The sequence below is a fragment of the Sapajus apella genome, unplaced genomic scaffold (genome assembly GCF_009761245.1).
Source record: "Sapajus apella isolate SASKATOON/1434 unplaced genomic scaffold, GSC_monkey_1.0 scaffold266, whole genome shotgun sequence".
Classification (NCBI taxonomy): Eukaryota; Metazoa; Chordata; class Mammalia; order Primates; family Cebidae; genus Sapajus; species Sapajus apella.
Genome location: NW_022437206.1, coordinates 197012 through 213777, shown reverse-complemented (window position 1 = coordinate 213777; position 16766 = coordinate 197012). Strand labels below are relative to the sequence as shown.

General features: G+C 39.6%; 1 non-coding gene across 1 annotated transcript; it reads left to right on the top strand.

Moving 5' to 3' along the window:
• Window positions 1-9101: 9101 nt before the first annotated feature.
• Window positions 9102-9239, top strand: LOC116545422. Its single transcript, XR_004266306.1, has one exon. It is a non-coding gene; the product is annotated as a U4 spliceosomal RNA (small nuclear RNA).
• Window positions 9240-16766: the final 7527 nt, after the last annotated feature.

The following is a 16766-nucleotide window of genomic DNA, read 5'->3' as shown; positions in this document are numbered from 1 at the left end:
GACAAGTGCCTGTAATCTCAGCTACTCGGGAGGCTGAGACAGGAGAATCACTTGAACCTGGGAGTCAGAAGTTGCAGTGAGTTGAGATCACACCACTAAACTCCAGCCTGGGATATTTTTAACAAAAAAACATTAACATTATTAAGGAAGGAGGCATATTCTCAGAAGAATTTTATAAGGTTTATCTTTCATGTTTGCTGCTCTCTTGTCTTCTAGCCACTGAATGGGGAATCTGTGTTGGAATGTATCTCATAATTTCCACCAGCACTTTTTGTTTGTTAAGAAAATTTTTGTGGTTTTATTGTATCATAAGACATTGAAACATCTGAATAAATCAATGTCTGTGCAGTGAGGCAGCTGCTTTCTCCTTCACATCTTTGGGTTACTAGAGCAACTTGTCAGTAAATTTTTAAAAAGAAAAGAACATCCTTTTGCATCAGTTAAGTGTTTCCAAGGCATGAACTTCCACCAGCACTTTCTGATGAATAATTAAAATCTGACTCTGTTTATATAGTGGAATATATTAGAGCTTGCAACATAGCTAACTGAAGAGCTTTTATTGTTTTTGAGTGGCCATATCACCTGTCTTTTATTTGACCTGTAATAACAGCAATATTCAAGCCCAGGTGTGGTGGCTCATGCCTGTAATCCCAGCACTTTCAGAGGCTGAGGTGGGGCAGATCACCTGAGGTCAGGAGTTTGAGACCAGCCTGGCCAACATGGTGAAACCCCGTCTCTACTAAAAATACAAAAATTAGCTAGGCGTGGTGGTGGGTGCCTGTAATCACAGCTACTCTAGAGGCTGATGCAGGAAAATTGCTTGAACCCAGGAGGCGGAGGTTGCAGTGAGCTGAGATCATGCCACTGCCCTTCAGCCTGGGAGACAGAATGAGACTCCATTAAATTAATATGCGTGTCACACTAATATCTACTGTAATAATTTGGTAGAAATTTTTTAATATTAGATATAAATAAGCATTAATGATTTTAATGTACTATTCATAATGTATGTAGTATTTTGAAGAATTAACTATAATACAGTTAAAACACTTTGTATTTTAAAAGTATGAGTAACAATATTAAAATAACTATTTAAGAAATTTATTCAAAGTAAATATTGTTGCCAAATATTCATACTATCGTAGAATATACTGTTTATATAAATGCAGGTTGTCTAAAAACACTACACGTAACTATGCTAACTGTTCTAAAGTAATAAAAAAAAAATACTACAAACTTCACCATTCAGTTTACACACTGAACTATTCTTGCATTTGCATTGTAAGTACTTCAGCCTGTCAAAAATTACCTTGGATAATCACATTTCTGTCAAAGGAACTTACTCTCTATCTTTTAGTCTTGATCATTCTGTATTGCTAAATTTGATTCTACCTTTAAATAAACCTTTGCCAAAGCAAAAACAAAGCAGTAAATTTTAAATCCCAAATAAAGATAACCCTGAGTCAAAAAGGACAAAAGGTTTATTTAGCTGTTAATATAATTTAAATATATTTCCAAAAAGCAGAGAAAAAAATCTACATATAATCTAAATGCTTTAATGAAACAGAGATGAACAAAACACCCTCCCCTAGGTTCACATATGTGAATAAAGTCTTTTATTTTTAATTTATATTTTCACCTAAAACAACCATGTCAGTGGACATGTTCTTGAACTCTTGGACATCTGAATTGTTAACCTGAAAGAATGTTTAAGGTAAAAAAAAAAAAAAAAAAAAACAGAAGAGAGAAAGGTGTTATAATAAATTGATGGGTGTACATAAATAAATCAAGTTGTTAGAGACCTATGAAGAGAATGAGATACTGACACAATAATAGTAGGAGACCACAACACCCACAGATACTAGTAGAAACATTGTTGAGGCAGAAAATTAACAAAGATATTAAGACTCAAAGTCAACACTTGACTAAATATTCCTAATAGATTTCTACAGAACTCTCCATCTAAAAATAACATAGTATACAGTCGTCTCATCACCAGGTGGCACATACTCTAAAATTGATCACACAGTCAGAAGCAAAACAATCCTCAGCAAATTTAAAAATTCCAAACTTATATGAACCACACACAGAAGCCACAGCTTGATAAAAATGTAATTCAATAAAAAAAAACATGAATTATACAAATACATGGAAATTAAACAAGCTAAACTTGAATTACTTTGGGGTAAATAATGAAATTAAGGCAGGAACCAAGAAGTTCTTTGAAAAAAATGAGAACAAAGATACAACATATCAGAATTTTTGCAACACAGCTAAGGTCATGTTAGAAGAAAAATTTATAGCATTAAATGCTTACATCAAAAAGTTCATAAAACCTCAGTTTAGGTCAGGAGTTTGAGATCAGCCAGGCCAGTGTGGTGAAACCCCATCTCTACTAAAAATACAAAACATTAACCAGGGGCAGTGGCCGGCACCTATAATCCCAGCTACTCGGGAAGCTGAGGCAGGAGAATCGCTGGGACCCAGAAGGTGGAGGTTGCGGTGAGCTGAGATCGCAGCACTGTACTCCAGCCTGAGTGACAGAGTCAGACTCAAAAAAAAAAAAAAAAAAGAAAAGAAAGGAAAAGAAAAAGGAAAGAAAAGGGACCTCAGTTTAACAACCTGACATCATAAATGAAAAACTGAGAGAAGCAAGAGCAAAAAACCCCTAAGTTAGCAGAAGACAAGAAATAACCAAAATCATTTCTGAACAGAAGAAGATTTTGATATGAAAAACTCTACAAGATTAAGAATTGCAGGAGTAAAATATTTTTAAAAATAAAATAAACCATTAGCAAGATTATGAAGAAAAAAACGATAATGAAGAAAAAACGATCCAAATAAACACAATTAAAAATGCAAAAGAGCCGGGCGCGGTGGCTCACGCCTGTAATCCCAGCACTTTGGGAGGCCGAGGCGGGTGGATCACGAGGTCAAGAGATCAAGACCATCCTGGTCAACATAGTGAAACCCCGTCTCTACTAAAAATACAAAAAATCAGCTGGGCATGGTGGCGCGTGCCTGCAGTCCCAGCTACTCAGGAGGCTGAGGCAGGAGAATTGCCTGAACCCAGGAGGCGGAGGTTGCGGTGAGCCGAGATCGCGCCATTGCACTCCAGCCTGGGCAACAAGAGCGAAACTCCGTCTCAAAAAAAAAAAAAAAATGCAAAAGAGACATAACTACTGACCCCACAAAAAAATACTAAAATCTACTATGAACACCTCTATGCACACGAACTTGAAAATCTAGAAGGAATGAACAAATTCTTGAACAAATATATCCTCTCAAGACTGAATAAAAGGAAATCAAATCCCTTAATAGGTCAGTAATAAGCTCAAAGATCGAACTAGTAACACAGTTGCCTACCAGTCAAAATAGTCCAGAAACAAACAGATTCACAGCTGAATTCTATTAGATGTACAAAGGAGAGCTAGTACCATTTCTACTTCTTTCAAAAACTTAAAAACAGCATGATTCTGACACCAAAGCTTGACAGAGAGAAAACAAAAGAAGAAAACTTTAGACCTATATATATATATTGGTTCCATATAAATTCAGATCATCTGAGGTCAGGACTTCAAGGCCACGCTGGCCAACATGGCAAAATCATGTCTCTATTAAAAATTCAAAAATCAGTCAGGCATGGTAGCAGGCACCTGTAATCTAGCTGCTTGGGAGGCTGAGGCAAAAGAATAGCTTGAACCCAGAAGGCAAAGTTTGCAGTGAGCTGACATTGCACCATTGCACTCTAGCCTGGGCAACAGAGACTCTCAAAAAAAAAAAAAAAGAATAAATGTGATTCATCACATAAACAGAACTAAAGACAGAAAACACAAAATTATGTCAATAGATGCAGAAAAGACTTCCAATAAAATTTAACATTTTTATGTTAAAAAGCCTCAACAAACTAGGCATGGAAGCTGCATACTTCAAAATAATGAATTATCTATCACAAACCCACAGCCAACATACTGAATATACACAATCTGGAATCGTTTTTCTTTGAAAACTGGCACAAGACAAGGATGCCTTCTTTCAACACTCCTATTCAACATAAAACTGGAAGTCCTGGTCACAGCAATTAGGCAAGATAAAAAAATAAATGACATACAAACAGGAAGAGAGAAAGAAACTTATTTTTGTTTGCAGAAGACATAATGCTGTATCTGGAAAACTCTATAATCTTGGCAGAAATGCATTCTAAACTGACAAAAAAACTTCAGAAAAATTTCAGCATACAAAATAGATGCACAAAAATTAGTAGCATCTCTATAAATCAAAAATATGCATGCCAAAAGCCTGATCAAAAATGAAATTCCATTCACAATCACTACAAAGAGAATAAAATATCTAGGAACATAGCTAATGAGGGAGGTGATAGATCTTTATGACAAGACTGACAAAAGTCTGCTTAAAGAAGTCAGAGATAAAACAAACAAATGGAAAACCATTTCAGGCTCATGGATAGAAAAGACCAATATTATTAAAATGGTATTCAGCCCAAAAAATTACAGATTTAATGCTATTTTTATCAAGCTACCAAAAATTTTTCTTAACAGAACAAAACATATATATATATATTTTAAAATTTATATGGAACCAAAAAAGAGCCCAAATAGCCAAGGCAATCATAAGCAAAAAGAACAAAGCTTAAGTCATTACATTACCTGAATTCAAACTATACTACAGGGCTACAGTAAACAAAGCAGCATGGTACTGATACAAAAACAAACTCATTCATAGACCAATGCAACAGAATAGAAAGCCCAGAAATAATGCCACATACCTACAACCATCTGGTCTTTGACAAGCTAACAGAAGGAATCTGGGGAGAATTCCCTATTTAATAAATGGTGCTGGAAGAACCAGTTAGCACTATGTATATGATTGAAACTGAATGCTTTCATTAAACCATATACAAAAATCAACTCAAGATATATTAAAGATTTAAATGTAAAACTTCAATTTATAAAAAACAAAACAAAAAATGTGAGATAACTTAGGAAATACCATATAGAAACAGGTAATTTTTAGATAAAGATGCCAAAAGCAATTGCAATAAAAACAAAAATTGACAAATGGAACCTAATTAAGCTAAAAAGCTTCTTCACAGCAAAGGAAACCATCAACACAGTAAACAAACAACACACAGAATAAAAAAAAAATATTTGCAAACTATGCTTTTGACAAAGGTCCAATACTCATGATTTATAAGAAACCTAAGTTTACAGAAAATAAAAAAACCTCAATAAAAAGTAGACAAATAACATTAAAAAGAAAAAATACATGTGGCTAACAAGCATATAAAAAATGCTCATCACTAATTATTAGAAAAATTCAAAGAAAAATCACAGTGAAATATCATCGCACACCAGTGAGAATGGTTAATATTAGAAAGTGAATATACAACAGATGCTTGCAAGGTTACAGAGAAATGGGAATGCTTATACACTGTCGGTGGGAGTATAAATTAGCTCAACCATTGTGAAAAGCAGTGTGACGATTCCCCACAGAACTAAAAACAGAATTACCTTTTGACCCAGCAACCTCATAACTGGGCATACACCCAATAAAATATAAATTATTCTATTCTAAAGACATACGCATGTTCATTGCAGCACTATTCACAATAGCAAAGACATGGAATCAACCTAAATGTTCATCAATTGCATACTGGATAAAGAAAATACAATATCGTTAGACATGTTGTCTCACATCTGTAATCTCAGCACTTTGAGGGGCTGAGGCTGTAAACTGCCTGAGCTCAAAAGTCTGAGAGCAGCCAGGGCAACATGGCAAGACCCCGTTTCTACAAAAAAAAAAAGAAATTTAGCCAGGCCTGCTGGTGTGTGCCTGTAGTCCCAGCTACTTGGGGGACTGAAGTAGAAGAGGACTGCTTGAGCCTGGGAGGTTGAGGCTGAAATGAGCTGAGATCATGCCAATGTACTCCAGACTGGGCAAAAAGTGAGACTCTGTCTTTAAAAATAAAATAAAAGGTTTAATAGAAATAAAATATGATACAGAAATATAGAATACTGCATAGTCATTACAACACACACACACACACACACACACACACACACACACACGTCCTTTGAAGCAACATAGATGAAGCTGGAAACCATTCTTAGAAAACTAATGCAGCAGCAGAAAACCAGATGCATGTTATTTCTAAGTAAAAGATGAATTATAAAAACACAGGAACACAGACGGGAACAACAGACACTGAGACTTAGTTGAGGCTGGTGAATGGGAGGACAAAGAGCAAAAGAAAAAGCACCTGTTTGGTGCTATGCTTAGTACCTCAGTGACAAAGTAATCTGCACACCAAATCCCCATGACACAGTTTTAGCTGCATAAAACACCTACATGTGTACCCCTGAGCCAAAAATAAAAGTTAAATAAAAATCTGTAAGTGGGAAACAGTGTGATGTAGGCGGAAGAACTGGTCTGTGCTACAGACAGCGGCTCGGGTGGAGGTATACTCTGATGCTTGTTTGTGTTTATGCAGGCAGATGAGATTAAGAACAGGTGGTCCAGAGCCCTCGGTGAGGAAAACAGGCTGCTGCTGCAGATTCAGTGTCTGGGGGTGGGGATATGCAAGGAGGCTTGTAGATACTTTTGTAGGTTTTTGCCAAGAAACACTAGAATCAAAAATGGTGTTGTGAAATTTCTCAGTGTGGTGCCTAGTCGTGGGAGAGGTGTGGACATGTTAGTATCTAGTGGGTATGCCTGTGAGTGAGTGGGAATCCCGTGGTGACAGCTGTGGAAAAAGGGGGTCTGCTATCAGAGTTCTTTCCTCTAAGTTTTGTTTTTTTTTGTTTTTTGGCGTTTATTTTTTTGAGACGGAGTTTTGCTCGTTACCCAGGCTGGAGTGCAATGGCACGATCTTGGCTCACCGCAACCTCCGCCTCCTGGGTTCAGGCAATTCTCCTGCCTCAGCCTCCTGAGTAGCTGGGATTACAGGTACGCGCCACCAGGCCCAGCTGATTTTTTGTATTTTTAGTAGAGACAGGGTTTCACCATGTTGACCAGGATGGTCTCGATCTCTTGACCTCGTGATCCACCTGCCTCGGCCCCCCAAAGTGCTGGGATTACAGGCGTGAGCCACCGCGCCCGGCCTCCTCTTTTATCCTCTTAAATCCTGGGAGGAGACCTGGAATCACAGGACAATGGGCAGTGTGACAGCCTGTGTACAGGAGAGCAGAGCCTTCCATTCCCAGACAACCAGAGTTGGATTCCAGGCCAGGCCTCTGTGATATCTTTTCTCTTGTACCAAATCTGTAGTTTGCTGAACACCAAGGCTTTCTCCAACACCAACTCACTGACTAACATTTGAATTTGAATTCTGATACTATGCAGAGTCAGCATAGACCCTGATTCAGGGCACAGTCTCACAACATTGTCCTAATGGCAGATCCCAGTCAGAAACCCCATAGGCCTATCTATGCTTCTAAGCTACTGTTTAAAAACTGTGAACTCCTGTAAACTCCCTCAAGTTTCATAACTTGTTAGCGCTACTCACGCAGCTCAGGAAAACACTGTAGCTACATTTATCAGCTCATTACAAAAAACACAACCCTTTGCAGTAGTTTCAAAGGAAATTAAAAAAAACACACACACACACACACACACAAAAACCCCCAGAAAAAGTCAAATGAAGGAAATGTGGCCTGGCGGGGTGGCTGACGCCTGTAATTCCAGCACTTTGGGAGGTCGAGGTGGGTGAATCACGAGGTCAGGAGTTCAAGACAATCCTGACCAACATAGTGAAACTGTCACTACTAAAAATTCAAAGATTAGCTGGGGGCGGTGGAGTGCACTTGTATTCCCAGCTACTGAGGAGGCTAAGGCAGGAGAATTGCTTGAACCCAGGAGGTGGAGGTTGTAATGAGCCGAGATTGCACCACTGCACTCCAGCCTGGTTAAAAGAAAAGAGGGGAGGGAAGGGGAGGGAGAAAAGAAAAGAAAGAAAGAAAATGAAAACTATAGCACAAAATAAAAAATGGAGAAAGATGAAGCACACAGATAATACTGATAAACAGCTGTGATTAATAAAATTCTTGATGCTTTGTGTTCTCCAGAAACAGTTTATGGAAAGATACAGGCTTTCCATTACGACTTAGTTGGTGCTCTATTTTCTTACCTATCACATAGCCAAACATAGACTTTGCACTTTTTCTTCTTGTTGTCATTTTAAAAATCAGCTGAATTTTTCTTCAGTGGTCAAAATAAAATATTTTTAATCAAATTTCGCTTAAGTCTCTCTCCTGCCCACAGGCTCCTGAACATTCAGCTACACTCAATCTGAGTCAAAATACAACCCTATGTTATGTCCCTCCTAAGGACATGCTGACTTCAGGGTAAAACATTAATCTAGAATCTGATTTTTTCACCCCCCATCTGAAATTTCCCTTCCATCTTCTTTCTAATCCTGTTTGTTCCTTCCTGTAAAAGAAAGCCCTTGTCTGCCTGAACTTTGCAATTTTTACAGATCTTATAGTAGTACTTCCTTCTGTTGCAATACTCCTTTGGAGTTTATTTAATAATTTATTTTGAGATGAAGTCTTACTCTGTCACCCAGGCTATAGTGCAATGGCGTGTTCTTGGCTCACTGCAACCTCCACCTCCCAGGTTCAAGCGATTCTCCTGCCTCAGCCTCCAGAGTAGCTGGGACTACAGGTGCCTGCCACCACACCAGGCTAATTTTTGTATTTTTAGTAGACATGAGGTTTCACCTGCTCTGCTTCTCGTACTATAAAGGATTCTTCCATGGCTGGGATGAGCAGGCTGGGACATCTGCAAGGGAGACTCTTCAGAAAACAATTGGGTGGTTAATAATCTTCTTTTGGAGGTTCAATATTAGCCTGAGCTTGGAGGCACCAGGCTCAAGCTTTTATTTTCATATCAGAATTATTTAACTTGGTTTTCACAACAACGTGTGTGAAAAATTCAGCAACATTACTCAAACGCAATGTTCATCTAAAGGGACAAAAGCATAAGGTGCTTACATTTTAAACCTCAATGAGAAAAGCAAAAGTATCTATTCCTTTCAGACAATATATGTCTTGTCGCATTTTTTCATTAAATATCAGGTAGTAAGCTTTGCGCAGTGGCAGTATCATAGCTAATGAGGTTTATCCAAGATTCGATTATTTCTAATTGAAAACATTTTCCAATACCCCCCAGGACGACTTGCAATATAGTCGACATTGGCAATTTTTGAGTATCTACAGAGACCCAATTAAAAAAAAAAAAATCATGTAGTAAACAATTAGTAATATGGGAACATTTCTAGGCGGTACCAACTCTTATCTCATAAAATTTAGCATGAAACTCAGAAGTCAAGATAATAGGATACAGAACAGAGATATTTACTGTCACAAATTTACCCTGCAAAAAGATGAAGTGATATTTTTATTACGCTACATAACTTAGCAATTATCTACATTTTCTTGTAAAAAAAAAATTTTTTTTTTTTTTTTTTGAGACAGAGTATCGCTTTTTCGCCCAGGCTGGAGTGAAGTGGCATGATCTTGGGTTCAATGTAACCTCTGCCACCTGGGTTCAAACAATTCTGTGGCCTCAGCCTCCCCAGTAGCTGGGTTTATAGATGCCCTAAACCACGCCAGGCCAATTTTTGTATTTTTAGTAGAGACGGGGTTTTGCCACGTTCGCCAGGCTGGTCTCAAACTCCTGACCTCAGGTGATCCACCAGCCTTGGCCTTTCAAAGTACTAGGATTACAGGCATGCGCTACTGCTTCTGACCGGAAATGTATTCATTTTCTACAGCTAAAATGCAGCAGAAATTTTCCCTATTGTTTTTCTTGGTAGCATTTGAAAAGCAAAGCCTTGGAATTCTGCTTGAAATCACCCAGTCATAAAAAACATTTTCGCAATAACTCCCACAAATTTTTAATAGGAGAAATGAGAAACTGAGAACCCCCTAAAGCAAACCAAAGCTCTTCCCATTCATGACCCGGAAGCCGAGTCAGGATTCTCCCCTGGCAACCCTCCGGTGGTCCCTAAAAGAGAAAATCTGGAAGAGACCCGGAGCTGCGGGTGCAGAGCTGCCCAGAGAGGGCTCCAGGCCAGGGGACAGTCACTGCGCAGACGCCATCTTATTGCTGAAGGGGACTGAGGCCGAGCTGAGCAAGGAGAACTGGGGGCACATTGCTGAGCTGACTGCGGGGAGGTCTGGGTCCCCACAGCCCCTTCCCCGATCTTGGGATATCGGACCCGGCACTCACACCGTTTCTTGGCTTCCAGGGGGTCCTGGCATCTTAACTGTGGATCTCCAGTACCAGCAGGTCTCACACACGCTGGACCTCTAGGAGCAGAGGACAGCGAAGACAAAACCTGGAACGCCGGCTGCAGCAAGAGACAAAACCGCCGCCACATCCCAGAAGCCAGCCTTTCCTCTCCAGCTCCATGCCTGATTGGACGGTTCCCAGAGCAGCTCGCTGATTGGATAAGGTTTAAGTCCCCGCCGCCTCAGACCCTGAATGACAGAAGACATGACCAAATGCTGGCTTGATTGAAGAGTGACAGCCAAAGGTACAGCCTTTTCATACAGGGCTTCTTCTCTGAGCTGAGCCAGGCCCACCCCAGAAGGTGTTTGCCCTTAGCCTTGTGTATTTGTAAACAATATACTATATGGCTGCTCACACATGAAAAGAATAAAAATTATTTTTAAAGTTTAGCCTTTATAACCTTCCTGGCTTCTGCTCCTTTGAGAAGGCAGCTTGAGATTGTTTTGTTTTGTGATAGAGTTTCACTCTGTTGCCCAGGCTGGTGTGCAATGGCGCGATCTCGGCTCACTGCAATCTTTGCCTCCCGGGTTCCAGTGATTCTCCTGCCAAGTAGCTGGGATTACAGGCTTGCGCCACCACTCCCGGCTTTTTTTTTTTTTTTTTTTTTTTTTTCTTCATTTTAGTAGAGATGGGGTTTGATGATGTTGATCTGGCTGGTCTCGAACTCCTGACCTTGGATCATCCGCCCACCTGGAGTGATCCACCCAGGTCGGGTTCCCAAAGTGCTGGGATTACAGGCCTGAGTCACTGCACCTGACTAACCTGAAACTTTTTTTTTTTTTTGAGACACAGTCTCTTTGACTCAGGCGTGAGTGCAGTGGTGTGATCTCGGCTCACTGCAACCTCTGCCTCCTGGGATCAAGCAATTCTCATGCCTCAGCCTCCCAATTAGCTGGGATTACAGGCACACACCACTATGCCCGGCTAATTTTTGTATTTTTAGTAGAGACGGGGTTTCACCATTTTGGTCAGACTGGTCTTGAACTCCTAACTTTGTGATCCGCCCACCTTGGCCTCCCAAAGTGCTGGAATTACAAACATGAGCCACCATGCCTGGCCGCCTAATTATTATATTAATAGCAGGATTAATAATTGTAGGAACAATTTAACCAAGGTTGTTTTGCTTAAGCAAGTGTAATAAAGACAAGAAGTAAGCATGAAAGGTTTACTATCACTAAGTTTAAAAGAACTTTTTTTTGTTTGTTTAAAGAAAGAGACTTCATTCCAGATTTTAGCAATGGGGAAGGGACAGATTCATATCTCAAGAAGCCACTTCAGTGTTCTAGTCAGAAAGCAGGGTTATAAGAAGAAATTTTGGTATACAGGGTATGCAGAAGGGGCATGGAGGTGCAGGATCTACATGGTTTGCTGGAGGACTTATCTGTAATCATGGGTGATCCATTAGCCTGGCCAGCATCACTGAAGACAGGGTGGGGTTGTACATTAACTGATGTCTTGAGACAATCTCCCTGTGGGGAAGAATTCTGAAGCATGCCTTTTTTGTTTCAACATTTGGTAATTTCTTTTTTAATTATAATACTTAAAAATTCTGGGGTAAATGTGCAGAATGTGCAGGTTTCTTACATAGGTACACATATACCATGGTTGTTTGCTGTTCCCATCAACTGGTCAAATACATTACGTATTTCTCCTAGTGCTATCCCTCCCCTAGCCCTCCACTCCTTGACAGGCTAAGGTATGTGATGTTCCCCTTCCTGTGTCTATGTGTTCTCATTGTTCAACTCCCACTTATGAGTGAGAATGTGCAGTGTTTGGTTTTTTGTTTCTGTGTTAGTTTGCTGAGAATAATGGTTTCCAGCTTCACCCATGTCTCTGCAATGGACATGAACTCATCCTTTTTTATGGCTGCATAGTATTCCATGGGGTACATGTGCCACGTTTTCTTTATCCAGTCTATCATTGATGGTCATTTGGGTTGGTTCCAAGTCTTTGCTATTGTGAACGGTGCTGCAATAAATATATGTGTGCATGTGTCTTTATAGTAGACTGATTTATAATCCTTTTGGTATATACTTAGTAATAGGATTGGTAGGTCAAATGGTATTTCTAATTCTAGATCCTTGAGGAATTGCCACACTGTCTTTCACAATGGTTGAACTAATTTACATTCCCACCAACAGTGTAAAAGTGTTCCTATTTCTCCACATCCTCTCCAGCGTCTGTTTTCTGACTCCCCCCCCCCCCCCCCACCGAGAGGGAGTTTCGCTCTTGTTACCCAGGCTGGAGTGCAATGGCGCGATCTCGGCTCACCGCAACCTCCGCCTCCCGGGTTCAGGCAATTCTACTGCCCCAGCCTCCTGAGTCGCTGGGATTACAGGCACGCGCCACCATGCCCAGCTAATTTTTTGCATTTTTAGTAGAGACGGGGTTTCACCATGTTGACCAAGATGGTCTCGATCTCTTGACCTCGTGATCCACCCGCCTCGGCCTCCCACAGTGCTGGGATTACAGGCTTGAGCCACCGCACCCGGCCCCTGTTTTCTGACTTTTAAATGATTGCCATTCTAACTGGCATGGATGGTATCTCAGTGATGTTTTCATTTGCATTTCTCTAGTGACCACTGATTATGAGCTTTTTTCCATAAGTTTGTTGGCCACATAAATATCTTCTTTTGAGAAGTCTCTGTTCATATCCTCCCCCTAATTTTTGATGAGGTTGTTTTTTTCTTGTAAATTTGTTTAAGTTATTTGAAGATTCTGGATATTAGCCCTTTGTCAGATGGATAGATTACAAAAATTTTTTCTCATTCTGTAGGTTGCCTGTTCACACTGATGATAGTTTCTCTTGCTGTGCAGAAGCTCCTTAGTTTAACTATATCCCATTTGTCTATTTTGGCATTTGTTGCCATTGCTTTTGGTGTTTCAGTCATGAATTCTTTGCCCATCCCTATGTACTGAATGGTATTGCCTAGGTTTTTTTCTAGGCTTTTTCTGGTTTTAAGTCTTACGTTTAAATCTTTAATCCATCTTGAGTTAATTTTTGTGTAAGATGTAAGGAAGCGGTCCAGTTTTAGTTTTCTGCATATAGCTAGCCAGTTTTCCCAACACCATTTATTAAATAGAAAATCTTTTCCCTGTGGCTTTTTTTTTTGGTCAGGTTTGTCAAAGATTAGATGGATGTAGATGTGTGGTATTATTTCTGAAGATTCCGTTCTGTTTCATTGGTCTATATATCTGTTTTATTACCAGTACCATGCTGTTTTGATTACTGTAGTCTTGTAGTATAGTTTGAAGTCAGGTAGCATGATGCCTCCAGCTTTTTTCTTTTTGCTTAGGATTGGCTTGGCTATGCGGGCTCTTTTTGATTCCATATAAAATTTAAGTAGTTTTTTTTTCTAATTCTGTGAAGAAAGTCAATAGTAGCTTAATGGGGATAGCATTGAATCGATAAATTACATTTGGTTCTTCCTATCCATACGCATAGAATGTTTTCCATTTGGTTGTATCCTCTCTTATTTTCTTGAGCAGTGGTTTGTAGCTCTCCTTGAAGAGGTCCTTTATGTTCTTTGTTAGTTGTATTCCTAGGTATTTTATTCTCTTTGTAGCAATGGTGAATGGGAGTTCACTCATGATTTGATTCTCTGTTTGCCTATTGTTGGTGTATAGGAATGCTTGTGATTTTTGCACATTGACTTTGTATCCTGAGAGTTTGCTGTAGTTGCTTATCAGCTTAAAAAGATTTTGGGCTGAGACAACTGGATTTTGTAAATACACAATCATGCCATCTGCAAACAGACAATTTGACTTCTTCTCTTTCTTTTATTTATTTACTTATTTATTTATTTAAAGAGACGGGGTCTTGCTATGTTGCCCAGGCTGGAGTGCAGTGGCTATTCACAGGCGAGATCCCACTACTCGTTAGCACGGTAGTTTTGACCTGCTCCATTTCCGACCTGGGCCGGTTCACCCCTCCTTTAGGCAACCTCGTGGTCCCCCGCTCCCGGGAGGTCACCATATTGATGCCGAACTCAGTGCAGACACTCAATCCGCATAGTGCAATACAGCCCAGAACTCCTGGGCTCAAGCGATCCTCCCACCTCAGCCTCCCGAGTAGCTGGGACTACAGGCACGCGCCACCACGGCCAGCGACTTCTTCTCTTTCCTATTTGAATACCTTTACTACTTTCTCTTCCCTGACTGCTTTGGCCAGAACTTCCAATATTATGTTGAATAGGAGTGGTGAGAGACAGCATCCTCATCTTGTGCCAGTTTTCAAAGGGAGCAATTTCAGTTTTTGCCCATTCAGTATGATACTGGCTGTGGGTTTGTCATAAATAGCACTTACTATTTTGAGATACGTTCCATCAGTACCTAGTTTATTGAGAGTTTTTAGTATGAAGAAGTGTCAAATTTTACCGAGGACCTTTTCTGCAACTATTGAGATAACCATGTGGTTTTATCATTGGTTCTGGTAATGTGATGGATTATGTTTATTGATTTGCACATGTTGAACCAGCCTTACATCCCAAAGATAAAGCTGATATGATCGCGTTGGATAAGGTTTTGGATGTGCTGCTGGATTTAGTTTGCCAGTATTTTATTGAAGATTTTCACATCAGTGTTCATCAGGGATATTGGTCTAATCTTTTTTGTGTGTGTCTCTGCCAGGTTTTGGTATCAGAATAATGCTGGCCTCATAAAATAAATGAGGGAGGAGTCCCTCTTTTTCTATTGTTTGGAATTGTTTCAGAAGGAATGGTACCAGCTCTTCTTTGTACCTCTGATAGAATTTGGCTGTGAATCCATCCGGTCCTGGGCTTTTTTTGATTGGTAGGCTATTAATAACTGCCTCAATTTCAGAACTTGTTATTGGTCTATTCAGGGACTGAACTTCTTCCTAGTTTAGGCTTGGGAGGGTATATGTGTTCAGAAATTTATCCATATTTTCTAGATTTTCTAGTTTACTTGCATGGAGGTGTTTATAGTATTCTCTGATGGTAGTGTGTGTTTCTGTGGGATCAGTGCTAATATCCCTTTTATTATTTTTTATTGCATCTGTTTGATTCTTCTTTGTTCTTTATTAGTCTGGCTAACAGTCTGTTTTGTTGATCTTTTTTAAAAAATAGCTTCTGGCTTCACTGACTTTTTGAAGGTTTTTTTGTGTCTGTCTCCTTCACTTCTGGTCTGATCTTAATTATTTCTTGTCTTTTGCTAGCTTTTGAATTTGTTTGCTATTGCTTCTTTATTTCTTTTAATTGTGATGTTAGGGTGTCAATTTTAGATCTTTCCTGATTTCTCTTGTGGGCATTTAATGCTATCAGTTTTCCTTTAAACATTGCTTTAGGTGTGTCCCAGAGATTCTTGTAGGTTATGTCTTTGTTCTTATTATTTTCAAAGAACTTATTTATTTCTGCCTTTTCTTATATAGTCAGTAGTCATTCAGGCACAGGTTGCTCAGTTTCCATGTAGTTGCACAGTTTTGAGTAAGTCTTTTTTTTTTTTTTTTTTTTTTTTTTTTTTCAGTAGAGAGAACATTTTTCACTATGTTGGCCAGGCCGGTCTCAAACTTCTGACCTCGTGATCCATCCAGCTTTGATTGAGTTTCTTAATCGTGAGTTCTAATTTGATTGCACTGTGGTCTGAGAAACTATTTTGATTTCCTCTCATTTCCATTTGCTGAGGAGTGTTTTACTTTGAATTATATGGTCAATTTTAGAATAAAACTTGATGTGAATAAGAGTTGGCTGTTGATACTTGTATACGATTCACAAAGTTCTTATGCTGGTTTTTCCAGCTCCGTCAGGTCATTTATGTTCTTCCCTAAATCAGTTTTCTAGTTAGCAATTCCTCTAAATTTTTTTCAAGGTTCTTAGTTTTCTTGCATTGGGTTAGAACATGCTCCTTTAGCTCAAAGGAGTTTGTTATTACCCACCTTCTGAAGCCTACTTCTGTCACTTGATCAATCTCACTCTCCATCCAGTTGTGTTTGCTTGCTGGCGAGGAGCTGTGATCCTTTGGAGATGAAAAGCCATTCTGGTTTTTGGAATTTTCAGGTTTTTTTATGCTGGTTTCTGCTCATCTTAATAGATTTATCTACCTTTGGTGACCTTCAGATGGGGTTTCTGTATGGATGTCCTTTTTGTTGTTGATGCTCTTTCTTTCTGTTTGTTAGTTTTCCTTCTAACAGTCAGGCCCTGCTGCTGCAAGTCTGTTGGTGTTTGCTGGAGGTTCACTTCAGACCTTTGCTTGGGTATCACCAGCGGAGGCTCCAAAACATCAAAGATTGCTGCCTTTTCCTGCCTCTGGAAGCTTTATACCAGAGGGGCACCCACCAGATGCCAGCCAGAGCTCTCCTGTATGAATTGTCTGTTGACCTCTGATGGAAGATATCTCCCTGTTAGAAGGTATGGGAGTCAGAGATCCACTTGAGGAGGCAGTCTGACTGTCAGCAGAGTTCAAGCACTGTTCTGGGAGAACCACTGCTCAGCAAG